We start from the raw sequence: 18,754 nt of genomic DNA, 5'->3' as shown, positions 1-18,754 counted from the left end.
TGCGGGGATGTTATCAATGGGAAATTATTGCTTTGAACATGGTCTGAACCAGGGGGGAATTTTTTAATATTCTAAAAAGACAAATGCAACAATTCTATTTGCAACTGAAGTTTTTGTTGTCTACAAATTTCAAACAAGACTAATGTAGAAAGTTGATCAATTTTCTTTCAAATGTATTGTAACATTAATGAAAACGAATCATGATATTAAAGGTAACAAGCAGTACCCTGGATCATCTATGGATTTTACTTTAAAAAGGTCCAAAAAACAAAAATTAAGGGAAATACCTTGAAATGCAATAATTTATTCTCAATTACTCCTCAATGTATTTAAACTTGAATTGCCTTTTTAAGCCATTGAATACCTAGTTTCGAGTAGGAATCTTGCAATGGAGACTTTGATTTTTTAATTTGAAAAGCTCCACCAGATTTGTATTTGGCATTTTGGAAGCAGTTTGAAACAAAAATTGTATGACTAATTTAGAAATATTTTTTAAAAAAATTGTGCAATGTTTAACAAAAATGCAGGTTGTATGTTTCCAGTGGAAAAAGCTTTGACAAAATTAAAAAAAAAATGCGAAAAAACGTTTTTTAAAACTTCTATGAAAAAGATGCAAAGCATCATGAGCTTTTCTATTTTAAAATTTCTGAGTAAAATTTATTTTAAAAACATATAATATAATGCATATAATGAGAGGAAAATTCGGGATTTTTTTAATTATAAAATTTTCTAATTCGTTTACAAAACACGTAAAAAAAATTTGCTTAAGGTGAAGCCGTTGATCATTTGGCGAAAAAAATAATCATCACTATAAAATATTCTGTATTAAATTCAATTCAACGAATTTCAGCACCAAAAAGAATTAGCATGTGCCGGTTGTTGCCTTCTTAAAGCCACTGAATGAATTTTTGATCTAAATCAATTGTGCTTTAAAATTTATATAATTTTGTGTCACAGTCATTGACGTCCTAGTTGGCAATCATTGATTATTGACGATTTCCATAACTTTAAAAGGAATGGGATAATCGTAACCAAAAGGAATCAGCATGTGTAGGGCAGTATTCTAAACAACTTGTAGAAGGAATTTTGTCAAAATATTGAAAGCGACGCAAAATTTATATCTTTGAACGAAAAATCATGACAATGATGGAAGTCTTCACGTTAACATTTTGCTAAAATTTACAATTTTCTAAAATTATCGAAAACGAAAAAAATTATCGAAATATGAAAAAAAAACTGTTACAAATGGAGTTTTGCTTATTTTTTTCAATTCAATTTCTAAATATCAGTGTAATAAAGATAGCCCAATTAAAAATTCGGTTGATGATAATTTTACTATATTTCACAAAATTCAATTCGTGTTTTAGTTTTGCAGTGCATATTTTGTACCTTGAACTACTACTAATTTTTCAGTAACTTTCCTGTACACAATCGTTACAAAATAACATTTTTTGCATTTATTTTAGGTAGATTGCCGAGAAATTCCAATGATTTGAAATTGGATTGCCGCAAAATTTCTTTTTTCACCGTGAAAAATCACTAGCTCTACTAATCTTTGATGCCAAAAATTAAAAATTTGTAAAAAGATTAGAAGTCTTCTTTCATTAAAAATACATAAATAAGCGTTATAAAATTGTTACCGAATAGTTTATGATTCACAAGCTTTTACAATTTAAATTTAAATTTTAGTGTGCAGTTGCCCCTATTTTTTGGAAAAAAAATGAAGGGGATGGGATAATAACATGAGATTTAAAAATAATTGATATCCTAAACACGGTGAAAACAAAAATATATAAATAAAATTTCGGTATTTTTTTATTTTTATGCGGGTTTTTCAGAAATATTATAGCTGAAAAAAATGTTTAAGGTACAAATATACGTTTTGAATACTCTTTTCAGGAGATTCGCAATTTTATCGAAATGTCAGGTTAATATTTTTTTTCTGTTTTTCAATTCATAATTATAAATTAAAATGCTTCCTAATAAATTTCAACCTCTTCTGCAAATAAACTTCCGAAACTAAGACAAACTTGAAAACTTCGTGTTCCCTAAATAACGACAGCACACTTTCATCACTTTCGCCACATCACGCCACTTCGCATTTATTTTGCAAATACAGCTCCAAATCTTGCCCAGTAGTGGCCAATGCCATCAGTGGACCCACGACTCTTTGAAGCGGTGTTAGTTGGTCCATAATTACATTTTTGCCATTTTTCACTTTCCAATCCATCCCCGGCCGAGGGTAACTGCCAGAGCGCGACTAACTGGAGTAAAAGCCACACTCCGAGATCGGCCGCTGATGGATTCCGCGGAGCGTTCCATCCGGTCTTCGCCGCTTTGGTTGGCTCTCCCCCGTTTGGGTTTTGCCAATTTCCGCGAAATTAAGCTTCTGTGCGGTGCCCCAGTAATTGCATTTTTTTTTCCCGAAAATGTTACACACGAGATCAGCTCTCGATTCACAGGAGAAACTTACCGCTTTGCTACTAGTGTTTTGTGCTGGTTGTTCGTTGATGATCAAGTACTGCAACGGTTAGGATGCAGCTACCAGCTACTTTTGGGTGTAGTTCTCGTTTCAGAACGATTCAGCACGGTTCACTTGGCGAGGCACACCTTTTCACTTGCACGTCCAGAAGACGACTGAACTCTCGTTGCACTCGCAGATTCTTCAGCAGATCTCTTCGATCAGCAGACACACCACAAACACACACACACACACTGTACTTCTACTCTCTTGTCGGAATCACACCACCTTCCCTGTCTGAACCTGGCAGAATGATCCTCTCACTGCCTATTGATTGTGAAGTGAATGCTTCACGGTTATCACACTCGTTCAGCGCTCTTCCTCTTTCTTGCGCTCTTCTTCACAACACACGCGGTGACGAAACTGTCCAGAATGCCCGAACTTTGGTTGCCAAGGGCCAGCAAAAAGCACACGGTATATTCTCTTGTTACAGGAGCTGCTCTGTAATCACCTTCTAATCTGAACGCGCTGAAGCACTGCTTCGAACTAAACCACCGCCGTGGAGCTGACTTGTACTTATTTACTTTTCACCGAGCGCGCGGCGGCCTGGGGAATCCTTCCGCGGATCTTTCTCCGGCCGCGCTCTCTCGCGCGGTTTGTGCAAATTCTCTCGGACGGTCTCTCCGGTTCAGATGATGTTCTTCTGCGGCTTTGCTCTACAGCAGGAGACACGGACTCCGCACTCACTCGCTGACCGTTGCTGACGAATGTGTGCTCGGTACGCCCACTGGCTGTTTCTGGTGACGGTGATCTACACAATCGCGTGTTCACGACGATTTTAGCTGGCTTTCTCCGAGCACCGTACCGTGACGTGATGGAACACAACCGTGATGACGATGGCGATAACTTTTGTGGGACTCCGCTGGAATTGGCAAGATAAGAAGGTTGTTGGTAAAGTGTGTTGAGGTTTCGAAGACTTTGAATCAAAGTTTATGTTGTCAACTAGAATATTGTTTTGTAAGGTAGTAATATGTTAGCATGGTTTAAATTGAGTATTGAGCCATTTACCGGGAATTGATTACTTAGCCCTACAGATTTAATATGTAATTATATAGGTTGATTTTTTAGCATTTTTTTTTCGGATAATCGAATCACGATTTTTTTTGTCGTTTTATCTCTAATTGTCGAATTTAATTATGACCTTTAGACTCCTTGACCATCACAATGTTCTAAACTAGCATACATGTAAATCGCAAAAATATCAAGGATTGTTATGAGCAAACACTCTAACTTTTTTTCAAATATATTTTCATGACAATAACAAATCCATTTTTAAATATTCATTGTATAAATTTGTGGACATTAGCTAGTTACATTGCCGAGATAAAGCTGTTTGAAGTGAAAAGTTTTAAAAAAGGTTGCTACAATATCTCAACACTGAAGACTCATTTTAAAAGTCTCGTGTCAATAACGAAGGCCGATTTTCAAAAAGTTTTTGCCTTCCTCACCTTACTGAGGAAAGGCTATAAAATCACTCGAAAAACGAAATTCTTAATTTGACCTCCTAGACCCACCTTCATGTATACTTGTCGACTCAGAATCACATTCTGAGCAAATGTCTGTGTGTGTGGTGGGATGTTGATCAAAAAAATTTGCACTGGATTATCTCGGCACTGGCTGAACCGATTTGGACCGTATTGGTCTCAATCGATCCGTATTGGGGTTCCATAAGTCGCTATTGAAAATTATAAAGTTTAGTAAAGTACTTCAAAAGTTATGCTAAAAAAACTATTCTATCAAAAGTCCGGAAGATTGTAAAAAGGGTGGTTTTTGCTAGAAACCTTGTCATGTTATGCATTTTTAGAAAGGCATTCGAAAGACCTTACCTACGAGTTCAAAAATTTGAAGATCTGACAACCCTATCAAAAGTTATGTACACTTAAGTGTTATTTATGCACTTTTTATAGGCCGGATCTCATATATTTCGATGAAAACGTTGTCCGGATCTATCATGTGACTTGTCGATGGATAGGTGATCAAAAAACCTTTCCAACGAGTTCGAAAGATTGAAGATCTGACAACCCTATCAAAAGTTATAAGCACTTAAGTGTTATTTATGAACTTTTAGAGACCGGATCTCATATATTTCGATGAAAACGTTGTCCGGATCTATCATGTGACTTGTCGTTGGATAGATAATCAAAAGACCCTTCCAACAAGTTCGATAGATTGCAGATCTGACAACCCTATCAAAAGTTATGTACACTTAAGTGTTATTTATGCACTTTTTATAGGCCGGATCTCATATATTTCGATGAAAACGTTGTCCGGATCTATCATGTGACTTGTCGATGGATAGGAGATCAAAAAACCTTTCCAACGAGTTCGAAAGATTGAAGATCTGACAACCCTATCAAAAGTTATAAGCACTTAAGTGTTATTTATGAACTTTTAGAGACCGGATCTCATCTATTTCGATGAAAACGTTGTCCGGATCTATCATGTGACTTGTCGATGGATAGATAATCAAAAGACCCTTCCAACAAGTTCGATAGATTGCAGATCTGACAATCCTATCAAAAGTTATAAGCACATAAGTGCCCTGAATTATGAAGATCTGGCTAACCAATCTGATGGTATGAATAATGAATCAAGGTGATCGAACACTGAAAGGTCCGCCCTTTTGTATTTATTTTGGATAGCATTACCCTCTGAATGTGAGGAAGGCATCAACCACTTAAGGGTGGTTTAAGTAACGTTTTTTTTTTTATAAAAAAGATAATAATATTTTTAAGTTTTTCATATAAAACATCGACAGGTTTTTAGTTTTTTTTTTTGGTTTTATTCAATAGTATATTAAGAGTCTTCGCCCCAAATTTCAGTTAATTCGGTGTATCAAAACTCGAGATATCAATTCAGTCTTTCAAGATAAACACTCAGATACTTAGTTGGTCATTTCGCTTCGTGCATGCGGCGAAATTTTATGCCTGTTACTCATTAAATATCCTCATAAAAATTTTCAGGAGTAGTTGGAAATCATCTTTTCATTGGATTTGATAAAATTTTCGGCAGTTTCAGATTTTCTACGTAATCAAATGAGCTCGAACTTACAGTGAAGCTGAATTTGGCATCCAAGAACTTTTGTCTGTTTGGTGGATCACTATAAAAAAATACATGTTTATTAATATAGTACACAGAAAAAAAAAAAGTTGAATTTAGGAATGTTGAAATTTTGGTAGGTTGAATATAACCTCTTTTTGAGTAATATTATATAAAAAATGTGTAAAAATGTACGAAACGAAACTATTGGCACTACGCCCCCCGGGGCATGGCCTTCCTCTAACGTGGGATTTCTGCTCAAGCGCCTCTGACGAGACAGGAGAAACCGGGACCGACGTTTTACTTCACCATCCGATAGAAGCTCAGTGGATAAGGCGGGAATCGAACCCGCGTCTCATAGCAAAAGCATAGCATAGTGTAAAAATGTGAACCTGATGAATATTCATCAAAAACTGATGAAAATTCATAATTTTCTGGGGTAAAATTAATTATTATTATTAAGCATTTTTTGACACAAAATCTGTCACCATTTCCTGATGAATATTACCATCATTTTTTTTTCTGTGTAGACTCTCTCGTTGTCGAGATTGAAAGAACCGACGAGAACGAGAGGTATCAAATTATAGAACAAAAAATCAAAGCAAGTTTCTCGAAGGGACTGCAAAATTTATTGACAGCTGGAGAAATATTGATATCGAGAAGATCGACAGCCAGAGAGTCGACTGTATACATACTCTAACCAATTCTATTTCTAAAAAATGCCATTTTCTAAATATTATGTAATTGTCTTTGGGGAAACAAAAACTATACAAATTATTCATTTAAAAACACACACACACACACACACACCTAACACAGGAATGTCGCCAGACGCATGATGTAATATGTCAACACAGAACACCGGGACATGCTGTTCAAAGGTTTTAATCTACTACGACTTGAGGTTTAAGTAAACGCAAGTGTTCCACAAGCATGCCTGTTTTGAGACTGTACAACCAAATATTTATGGTTTGGGTTTTTAACGTTTTGCTTAATTTTGAACTTATTGCACGAACTGGTTGATATTTTTGAAAACAAATGATTTGTCTCGTCACGTATTTTATTTTATTTTAATTTTGCGTAGCTTCTCCTTCTACTGTGCTTTAGATTTTTAAGCCTTTTTTAGGAGGACTTGAAACCGTCTTTATTATTTCTCATAAGAAAATCTTAAAAGAACAGTACAGCATTTCACGAAACTATGGTCCCGGGGAACAAGCCGTCAAGCAAAAGTTAAACTGTCATAATATGTCGCAACCCAAATGTTTCAAAATGTCATTGTAAGTCAAAAGGAGTAAAGTAAATCTTTCCCAGTTCCTGAGGGGAACACCCTTGAAGAGTATTGGGGCCGGCATTTACAAAGCGGATTCAGTGGCAGTTTCATTCTCAACTTAATGTTAACATGTTAGGGTTAATGATAACATTCCATAGGTCGCCTCCCTAAGGCGTCGTGATAAGGTCCAGTTTGTGACGATACACTACCTTCCCTTTACTAAGCAATCGATTCCAGAAGGGAAAAGATCACCAGTTGTGTTGGTCCGAGCCGGGATTCGAACCCCGATCTACCGCTTACGAGGCGGAAGCGTTACCACTGGGCTACGTGGCTCGGTCAAGTCAAAAGGAGGCCAGAGGAAAACTACATTAAGTTCAGTGATAGTTAATTACAAATCTTGTCATATTTGATGTTAACGTAACACAGGTCGTTTTCACAAGATCCCGCTGTTGAATACATTCCCATTATTAGGTAATCGGATCCTGAAAGGAAACGATCACGATCAAAAAAATCACACGACCACGATATAGTAGTCAACAAATCGTATTAGAATTATTCCTATGGAACAGGAAGCAAATATAATTAGTTTTCAATTTCATCCTTCCCAGCAAGTATCACGCGATTCTAAGCTGGATGCGAATCTGTTCATCCGAAGGTAACATCAGGTTCCATGCAACCTGTTAGAATAACCGGCTGATTGCGGATTGCGGCTGATGATTGATGTAATACGTATGGCTAGAACTAGAACACGTCTCCACACACGCTATATTCTGGGGTTCAGCTGCGACTGAGCTGACTGACCGGCCAGACACGCGCCCGTCTTCTCGATGGCACAAATCGAACACATCGCCATCATCCTCTTGTTAATCTCTGTACACGAGTCCTACGTCGCGCAATGCTCATCATCTCTCTCGCTCGCTATAGACTCTTCACTTTGAGTTGCGTTTTGTTTGTCCTTGAAAAGTGTTCGAAGGAACATCATCCGCACCGGGGCAACCTCTGGGTTCAGTTTTTTAGGTGAGTGTGTGTGTGTGTGTGCGTTGGTCAGGCCATATGCATGATATTGTGTTGATCAAATACGTGTGAATCAGTCCGGACTCGGCCACCGGCAGTTGCTAGATGCATAGTTCGTCCAGCAATGCTCTCTTATCAGTACGATGCAATAACGCGCCATTATGCAATCGACGCGGACAGCTTGAGTTGGATTGCAAAAAAAAAACAGAGTGACAAGACTGTTACAAATTGAGTTTGAGCAGAAAAAAATAACATTTTTCTCGTGATTCGATTATCCGAAGTGAAATTTATCCAAAAACTTCGGATAATCGAGTCTGGACTGTACCGAATGCGTGACTTTACAAGTGAAACAGTGTGGACTACAAATCAATTTCCATAAAGAAACTGTCCGAAATCAAATTGGAGTGTTACATTGTTCAGATTATCACTAAACAGCAACTTTTGACTGGATCGAAAGATTCGTTGTTGCCGTAGTTTTTTTAGATCTTGGCAGTTTGGAAACTTTTACCGTTGAGGCTAGATTTAGATCCACCTTTTCTGATGGAGACGCACGATGGTTTTAACCACTGAAGAAGTAGCCAGGCCTGCCCAACGTCCGGCCCGCAGGATGGATCCGGCCCGCGACGGCTTTTCACAATATTTCTATGACTGGCCCATTAAGCTGTTTATGAAATATTTATTAAATTAGATGTGCGTCTAAATTATAAAAATAAACTTGAGATCAAATTTTCACATTTTAATTACAGTCCAGACTAGATTATCCGAAGGCCTCGGAAAAAAAGTCACTTCGGATAATCGAATCACGAAAAAAATATATTTTTCGTTGTCTTATTACTGATTGTGAGAATGAGCATGAGCATGAGCATGGTTGACTGCCAATGAGCTGCTACTCCGTTATTGACAGATCAGCTGAAGTTAAACAATGAATCAAAAATGATCAGTGGGAGCCAACCATCCGTTCACTGTTTAACCTCTGAAGATCCCTACTTTATTAGTCAATACCGGCGCCCTCCCAAGAAGCCTGCAGTTCAACGAAAGGGAGGAATGTTAGTCCGATAGTTGAAGTTGCAGACTCATCAAGCACATAGTTTTTCGCTATATACTTGTTGATACCGCTTGAGACCGTTGAATCCACAGCATCTCCTTCAAGCATCACGTGAATATTTTTTTTTTTGGGTTAGTAGGATAAGGTATTGGCTTTTCGATGTCTCCCGAGCTACGAATCTATGGGGAGGACTTTCATAACAGACCCGTCGGCGAGCCTTCCGAGCAACGATGCTATGGGAAGGTCTTTCTGGTTAACACACAAAATCACTCACACACAGTTATTTTTCTCCACTATTATCTCGACGTTCCACAATGTCAGTGCGTCTTTCGATCATTTTTCAACGCAAAAAAATAAAACCTTATTCGAAAAATTTAAACACAATCCACCCGACGCCGTGCCTTCCGATCAACGATAATATAGGGAGGGCTTTGAAAATCAAAAAAAAATCACTTTTCACTCCGAATATTTTTTTTACTACCACGCACTCCCTTTGCCAATTAGGCACTCTTTTTCGTTGTCTTATTATTGATTGTCGAGCTTAAGTATGACCCCTGAACTACGCTGGAGTGATTTTAAAATTTTAAATCCAGGATGGCGGCCAATATGGCGGTTAAGAAATATTGAAAAAACACATTTTATTTTTTAATAGGCAATCAACTGTTCAAATTTGACTAAAATGGGGTGGCAGAACTCAAATTTAATGTTTAAATAAAAAACAAGAAAAAAAGAAAAAAAAATTGTTTGTACAAACCGTTGGATAATTGTCACTTTGGATAGTTGAGGCTTCTGGACTGTACAAAATTTTAATAGGAACATTTAGTTTTTTTTTTTTTGCTTTTGCAATAACATTTTGCTAATTTAACGTATTATTTGAATTTTGCTTTTGTGTTTAAAATTAATTATTTTGTTTCAAATTAAAAAAAAACTTAAACTTTATTTCTGTTTTGATGTTTTCAGAATCAATTATTAAACTGAAAATGGCACAAGAAAACAAAATTATCCAATTCGTTGAAATGTGAAATACCTATCAGGAAAACTTGGATTGTTGTCTAAAAATGTACAGAAAGACACTAATTTTGTTTTATTAGTTTTCACTGAGTTCACTTCAAATTGATTTTTTTTAAGGAACTTGACTGCCCCTGATCGCATAAATGTCCCATATGCATTTTCGACGATTTCGAGTTATTGATTCAGTTTGGTTCAAAATTGTGTGCTCTTTCAAAAGAGCCTATAACATACAGAACTTTGTTCTAGAAATTAAGACGAAATCCATTTTTTTCGCGAAAACTTAACACGTAGCCTTATGTATGGGACAAATTTCAAATGCGTTTTTTTTAGCTTGCTGATTTTGCATATGGGACATTTATGCGAACATGGGCAGTTGATTAATATTGATTTTTTAATAAATGAGTAATCAGAAAATGATTTATTTTTCAGAACAACTTTTCAGTGATATAGTCGCGTTTGGAAAAAAGCAAATTAATCATAATCAAAATAAATATTGCTGCAAATATTTTTTAAATATAAAAAAAGTCAAAAAATCAATGAGCGAACATATATTTTTTTTAAACTTCATATTTGAGGAAATAGTTATTAAACACTTTTAAATATATATATTTTTTACATTTTTTAAATTGAGTGTGTTTTTAAAGTCATTTTAAAGTGTTCTGTAAAATATTTCAATAAAGGCGCACAGCAACGAAAAAAGTGTATTTTGTAAAGAAGATTTAATCCAAATTTATTTTCATTGAATTTCTTCATGACGTATTGAATGTTTTGTGTATTGTTGTGATGAAGAAATTGAACTTTAAGAAATTTGCATGGAAAAATGAAATTTAATGTTTCTTAAGTTAATTATATCAGGATATGTTATTGCAATCAACAAAACGTAAAAAATATCAAATAAAACAAATTTTTGAAGGTATTTTTTGTATTTTTTTTTAAATCAAGATACATGAATTTTATTTGGAACATTAGTTTCTTTATATTTTAACCTAATAAAGTTAATTTTATGAATAAAATTTGCTTTCTTTTTCAACTTTTATAAAATATTAGTTCCGGCCCGCCACTGCTTCAGAAAATCAGATCAAAAAAGTTGGACACCCCCGAAGTAGACAAACATGTGCACAACTTTCGTTCATGTGTTCATGTTCTTGATATGATCAGGATTTTTCACATCAACGAATTTTCAGTTTTGCTCATACCAGTGGAATGTCCAACTCATGTGAAGCACTGTTGGGATGGCCTAGCACGGTTATTTTGACTTGTAAAACGCTCACACCACACGTTACACACGGTTTATCCTGTCCTTGAGAACGAACAATATAAAAAAAACCTGCACCTACTGGGATGAAACACGTAATAAAATATAACAGGAGTAATTTTCATGATGAACCATTTAGCGACTGCATATTTATAACGCTGATCGACGTCATATTTGTCAGTATTCATTGTAGAAAGAAAGAATAGTTAATTTATGAGAGCTTTTTTAAAATGTTACTTCTATTCTTGTTTAATGGATTGGCTGCGGCGAAAGGGCAGAGTGCTTTTCTGGCCGGCCATGCACCATTCCCTAGCCCAACACAGGACCGGCTGTGGGTGGTGCGAATGGAAAATTTATTTTCCTCCCCACACTGCCGTCTGTGTGGTAGGAGCTTTCACTTGGCGGCGTTTGCGACCGTCTAGCCAAAACGTGTGATTATCGATTTTGCTTCCATTTGATGTGGAGTATTTCTTTGGAGGAAGAAAGGTTTTTTTTTTGTATAGACACTATGAGTTTAACTCTATTCTTATTTAATTAAATAAACACATCTAGTTTTAAAAACTTCTTAAACTATTCAGAAAATTGAATCAGGTTGAAAATAAGATGAACCTTTTTGGACCTACCTTGCTTTTCGTTTATTTTATTAGTCTGCTATTGATTGACCTGAATCTTGGAACTCAACTTAACCCTTTGCTGTTAAATTCCCAACCCGACAGGTTTAACTATAGAACACGTATTCTATCGATCTTTCAACAACTGTTAGAACATAATACAACACTTCTAGGACTTGTTGTGAAATTCCGGGGAGGAAAAACCTAACACACCACCACACTCGGTTAGCGACGTCTGAGTAATAAAAAGCTGACGGAAAATTGCACAGCCTGCTAGTCGGTGAACGGAGTTCCCTCGAAGAACTTCCCTACCCCAGGTCAGACCAGAAAGCAGACCCGAGCGAACGTTGATATCCAACGCTCTGCATAGGAAATGTGCTGAGAGAGAACAGAGGGGAAAAACCGCACGGTGTGTGAGAGGGAGAGAAATGTGAGAGAATGGAAAATCATACGATATCATTTTTCACCCGAGCGAGAGCGGATGACGCATTTTTCGAGATGTTTTTTGCCGTTCGATATGCACTTGAGCGTAGCTACGCTCACCATGCGTTTCCACAAGTTGGCGAGAGTTATTCAACTATGAGTTTAAACAAATCAAGAAAAGACTTGGTTCAATATTTCTAGTTTTTTTAAGGACCTATAAACATATGGAAGACAACAGCTTATAGGTCAGGGGTGCTCAAAGTTTTTGGAGGCCGGGCCAAATTTGAAGCTCAAATGAGCTTGCGGGCCAAATTTTCAAAAAAGGTTTTAAAAAAATAAATTGCGCTATTTTAATTCAAAAGATTTAATTTCTGTTATTTAAAAAAAGTCAATTCAAAATAATAGAAACCACAAAATAACGGTTTTCTATCGGTATTGTTTATTTTATTGTTTCAGGTATTTGAAAAAAAAGTTTTTAGCCGAAATTTTCAAAAAAAAAGTTTTCTTTTTATGTATCGAAAATGGTTACATTACATGTTGAACAATTCTTCTAACGGCGTAATTATATCTATAAGTAAAGTGTGGCTAATGAAAAATCTTTGAGAGACAGAATTTCAACATTTCAATGAAAAAAATTGTAAGAAAATGATTTTAGCTTCCGTATAGTTAAACTGCAATCATTTAAAAAAAATAAGATTCGACAAAATAAACCAATCTAGCGAAAAAACATTTATTTATTTTATCGAAAATTCACTAAAATTCAAATTATTTTTAGTAAACCCCAACATGCTCGAATGCAAAGGAATGCATATTTAATAAATTTCAGCTGATTGCATTTAAGTTTTATTTTTTAAAGTTTTTTGAAAATATTTTTTTGCTCCGAAAGCTTTGTAAAATATTTGCAACAAACTTGATCGTCCGTTTGTCTGCCTGAATCAGTTGGTAGTGAATCAGATTCGTTATCTACGTTCGAATCCTGAAGTGCAATGTAAATTTGAGGGTCAGTTCATAAAAGGGTCATTATGGCTTGCAAATTAATGAAGAAAACTTATATTTTTGCAACCATTACAGAATTCTAAGTCAAACTTGAACGTTTTTTTAAATATTTCCAAAAATGTTTGATGAACATTTTGACGATATTTACTAGTTCCACGTACATTGAAACGTGTGAAATTGTTTTAATTATAAAATTTTTTGAACAAATTATTTGTATCCTAAAGTGGGGATCACAATATAAATAATAGGTTTTTTTAATTAACAAAAAATAAAAAAAAGCATATAAAAGTTTAAAATAAACCTTATTTTTGAAAAAGTATAAAATCACTTTACAAGTGGTCTACGGGCCATTTTAAATGATCATTCAAAATGGGTCCGCGGGCCACCAAATATCACCTCGCGGGCCACGTTTGGCCCGCGGGCCATACTTTGGTCACCCCTGGTTTACAAGGTGGTATGTTGTGTGCAAGGCTGTATATCAGCCATGTGTTGTGTGTTTCTGTGTGTTAGTTGTCAGGGTTGCAAAACATCAAATTTCATTACAAAACAGTCACTTGGTATTTAACAACTATTAAAAAAACACCCAAAAAGCAAAAATTGCAAATTTGGTTTATTAAACCTTTTCAAAAAAAAAAAAAGAAACTGCGGAAGTATAACGTCACACGTCGAAAAATGACCAGTCACTTTCTGCGGATAACCGAGCCACGTAGCCCAGTGGTAACGCTTCCGCCTCGTAAGCGGTAGATCGGGGTTCAAACCCCGGCTCGGACCGGGTATCGTCACTAACAGGACGTTATCAAGACAAAATGGAAATTCACAAAAAATCATCAACAGATTGTTTTTTTTTTTTTCAAGAAGTTTGGGAGCGATTTTCTTCTGCGTAATTCACCTCCTCTCTCTTTCGCATGTGAAGAAAGTTCGCAAGCGAAAAAGATTTGTTTGCGATTATTCCATCCTTTTAGTTTTTAAGTTGAAAAATATTCACCTTCAACGAATACCACTACTTATCTCATCACGCATCGAAACGTGATCTTCTCCTGAACGTGAGCGGAGTTTTCCAATAACACGGGTTGGCTTGCACAAACAGAGTAGATGAAAAAAGAGAGAGTGAGAGCCGAAAAGTGTGAGCGAATAAATTTGTATAACATCATGTCATTTAGCTAGATTGGCAAACACGGTTGAGCGGTCACCATGTGCTAGAGAGAGAGAAACGACACCAATGTGCGAACAGTACATAAGGATCGTACGATGTTCAGCTATAGTTCCAAAGCCGTTACAAACAATTCAGTCGAAGAGGTGTCTTTTGTTGTAGAAAATGTTTTGTCCCATTTTGAATTTGCCATCAGATAACCCCAGAACTGCAAACCGAGCAGTCGTAGCACCGGGAGCTGAAGAACGTTCTCATTAGCTTGATATTTTGACGAGAAAGAAATTGGCATTGATAAAAAATGCAACGAAGTTTATAATTTGTTTAAACATTATAATTTTAAAATAATATTCAACCAAAACGCAGTGAGAAGGGGTTCAATTTCCGAAAGTGGTTCGCCGAAAAGGGTGTGCGAGTGGTCCGATGTCAGACCACCGGCGCGATATCCAATGGGATGTTTGGATTTCATATAAACGTGCGCGCGTGGAAAACACATACTCGCGCGTGATCGCTCTCCCGCTCTCTGGAGATTTGAGAGATGAGAGAAATTTTCAGAGCATCCATCGATTGCTTCTCCTGATGGATATTTTGCTCTTACGAGAGCATAACAATGCTCTTGTTACTTTTTGAATTCGTGGTAACAATGGGAATAATTTAATATTATTTTCTGTTAGACTTTGTTATTCTACCAGAACTTCGAGAATCCAAAATGCTGCTATGTAAGAAGAACTTTTATAAAAACTACTAAATATCATCATCACAAAATTTGTGATTGATTGGAAAGCAGCAAAGAGAGAAACTTTTGCTCTCGGAGAATAAAATTTAAAAAAGAGCAAACATATGATGGAACCGGCTTTTGAAGTTCAAGTTCAAAGAAAAATTTGCAATGAATGCACCGTTAAAAATGTTAAGCTTTGTGAAATTTGTTTTTAAGCCTCTCAATTATGGGTCATTCCATCTCAACTGTGCACGAAAAAGTGCAAATTTGAAAATTACCCTCTCCGATCCTGCTCAAATTTGGCAGAGCTGTTGATACTATCAAAACATGCAAGAATCCCGAATTTCATCCAAATCGGACCACCCCCTCCATTTTTGTACCTCCCCAAAAAATCGACTTTTTGGCGATTTTTGACCAAACCTCCTAGTTTCAAACGACGATAACTCAGGAACCACAAATCTTAGAGGGTCGGTCTTAGACTCAATTTTGAAGGAAATTGGACGTAGAATCCATTTCCGTGATCAAAATGTTGATTAATTTATTTTTTCTACCTGTATTGCGCAATTGAAAACTTGAAACGGCCGTATCTCAAAACACCCCAACTTATTTTTTTGATTTGACCTCACCATCGTGTTCCCCGGCCAATTTTACATAAGAATCACTTATCGACAGAAATGAATATGTTTCGTTCCAGAGATATCGAATTTTAAAGTTTTGTGTTTTCGAGATAACCTACATCAGCTTCATTCGCCGCATCTGCTAGAAGCACACACGCGGGCCGATCAATAACTGCTACCAAATATTTATTCATATAGCTAATACCTAGAAATTCTAGTATGTATGGCAGGTTAAGTCCTCGCTTCTAGTTTCGTCCAATTTGCTGATTTTCACTATTTAAACCACAAATTTTGCAAAACTTTTGATAGAAACTTGCTTGTTCACTTATTATTGAGCTATTTATCACTCGATTTCAGTTGAAAACGCTTTTAATCAGCTGTAATTGAATGCCAAAGCGCTGATATGGCAACATTAGAGGAACGCTGGAATTAGATGCTGTTCCCCTACCTTGATCAATCTATTTTTGTGAAAGGAAAATGTATTGGGTAATTTTACGTGTTCCTAACCGTTTTAGAGTACCTCCGAGGCCATGACTAGGGCCTTTATCATGGGCGGTAGCAAAATAGTGTCATTCAGCAAAAAGCCCAAATGTTTTATTATTACTATTTTTATTATAGTTTATTATTGACACTTTACCATAATTTGGTAAATCAGATTTATGGTTTAAAAGATTGATCATGTTAACTCAATTTTTATATTGTGAGCCAGCTCCATTTGATTGAAAGAATCCAAAAATGATATAAGAAAAAAATACTGTTGTTCGGACGGTGTCGAAATCATCGCAACTAAATTTGGGGAATTAGCCGCTTTGCAGCAGATCAAACTTTGTGAGTTTCTTACATTTTTCAGTTTTATACTTTCCAGAAATCCTTTTCCTGCTCCTTGTGATCGTCCTTCACTAGAGTACAACTTATCAACAAATTTTATTAATTTTAGTTCATATTTTTTTACTCACTAATGTATCGTGCACTCATTGTTCAGTGTTACTAACAAGATTAATTGCATTTTCCTGCTCGCTCCGTCGGAATCCAATTCTGTCCTTTACTGTGTGTCGTTATTGCTCTGTCCTGTGGGTTAGCACAGAAATTCACTTAATTAATTTTTTTGAGCTAATAAACATTCGCGATTAAACTCCAGTTTCCTACAGTGTTATACAGTCAATTTTTGCCCAATTTGATAAAGATTATTTATGATGAAATATTATTACAATAAATGGCCAGGTAGCAGTTATTGATCAGCCCGCCTGTGTGCTTCTAGCAGATGCGGCGAATGAATCTAATGTAGGTAATCTCGAAAACACAAAACATTAAAATTCGATATCTCTGGAACGAAACATATTCATTTCTGTCGATAAGTGATTCTTATGTAAAATTGGCCGGGGAACACGATGGTGAGGTCAAATCAAAAAAATAAGTTGGGGTGTTTTGAGATACGGCCGTTTCAAGTTTTCAATTGCGCAATACAGGTAGAAGAAATAAATTAATCAACATTTTGATCACGGAAATGGATTCTACGTCCAATTTCCTTCAAAATTGAGTCTAAGACCGACCCTCTAAGATTTGTGGTTCCTGAGTTATCGTCGTTTGAAACTAGGAGGTTTGGTCAAAAATCGCCAAAAAGTCGATTTTTTGGGGAGGTACAAAAATGGAGGGGGTGGTCCGATTTGGATGAAATTCGGGATTCTTGCAGGTTTTGATAGTATCAACAGCCCTGCCAAATTTGAGCAGGATCGGAGAGGGTAATTTTCAAATGCTGTTCCGCTTCAGATGGAACGACCCTTATCTGAAAAAAAAAAATCACTTCGGATAATCGAAAATGGCGGTGATAAAGTATTACCAAAATGCATTTGGTAATTTAGACAGTCAACATAAAAATTTGAGTGATAAAATAAAACAAAATTCGAAAGCAATATTTTTTTGTTCAAGATGTTTTGGGACCATCCACAAACCACGTTTACACTTTTTTGGAGATATGATTATCAATGCAGAATAGGACATTTTAGATTGTTCTCAGTTGATTAGACTTCTAATTCCATTGAAATTTGAAAGTTTCTTGAAAAAAAAATTGTTTTGCCCCAGATTTTTCGGACCATTTTTGAATGGGGCATAAACATTAAAAAATATTTGTAACGGCTTTTTACCTAAATTGTTTTTTTTTTTTCATTAAAAAAAACTTGTGAAATTGATTTACAAATACAAATACAAATATTTTCGAAATTTTTCGTTAATATTTGAAGTAATACATTTGCAATTATGTATAAAGCATTTTTTGATACTTTTTGGTAACAATTTTTTAAAAGAAGGCTTGAAATTTGAGCAATTCTCTACCAAAACCGGAAATGGATTTTATTTGTATTTTTTGATTTGGCTCAAACTTTGGGGGGCCTTCCCGATGACCAAATAAACTATTTTGTGTGAATTGGTTCATCCATAGAAGTCTCCATACAATTTTGGCTGCTGTCCATACAAAAATGGTATGTAAATATTAAAACAGCTGTAAATTTTGAGTGAATTTTCTGATCACACCAAGTCTTCGGCAAAGTTGTAGGTATTGTTAAGGACTTTTGAGAAAAAAAATAGGTACACGGATTAAAAATTTTTCACATTTTCAATCAACTTTTTTTTCACTAAAACTCAATTTCCCAAAATACGTATTTTTGATTTTCGAGATTTTTTTAAATGTTTTAGGGGACAAAAATCCGCAACTTTTAAGCCATAAAGAAACATGGTCAAAAAATCTGCCGCCGAGTTATGAATTTTTGAAAAAATAGTATTTTTTGGAAAAAAAAATTAAATCAAGACTAGCATTTTAAATGGGCGTAATATTCAATGTTTGGTCCTTTTAAAATGTTAGTCTTGAATAAAAAAATTTCAAAATATTTTTTTCGAAAAGATCGGAAAATTTCACGAGTGTTTCATGTTTTAACATTGATAATCGGACCATTAGTTGCTGAGTTATCGTCATTAGAAAATGGTGGGTTATTTTGGTGAGATTAAGAAAACTTCAATTTTCGTGTTTCTTTTTTCTTAAAGTGGCTCTATCTCAGCAACTCGAGGTCCAATCTTCAATGCTTCTTAGACAATTTT

The 18,754-nt window shown here is 35.6% G+C and overlaps 1 protein-coding gene across 1 annotated transcript in view; it reads right to left on the bottom strand.

The window, feature by feature from the left end:
- The window catches only part of LOC120416311 (fatty acid synthase), a 48,901-nt gene extending 36,916 nt beyond the window's left edge, over nucleotides 1-11,985 (bottom strand). Inside the window, exons 1-2 of the mRNA XM_039578032.2 lie at nucleotides 11,779-11,985; nucleotides 2,474-3,383 (exon numbers count right to left, since the gene is read on the bottom strand). The gene's annotated coding sequence lies outside the window, so the exon portion shown is untranslated. The remainder of the gene's footprint in view (nucleotides 1-2,473; nucleotides 3,384-11,778) is intronic.
- Between the last annotated feature and the right edge of the window lie 6,769 nt (nucleotides 11,986-18,754).

The sequence above is a fragment of the Culex pipiens genome, chromosome 2 (genome assembly GCF_016801865.2).
Source record: "Culex pipiens pallens isolate TS chromosome 2, TS_CPP_V2, whole genome shotgun sequence".
In the NCBI taxonomy this organism is placed as follows: domain Eukaryota; kingdom Metazoa; phylum Arthropoda; class Insecta; order Diptera; family Culicidae; genus Culex; species Culex pipiens.
The sequence above is the reverse complement of the archived record's forward strand: the minus strand, read 5'-3'. Positions and strand labels throughout refer to the sequence as shown.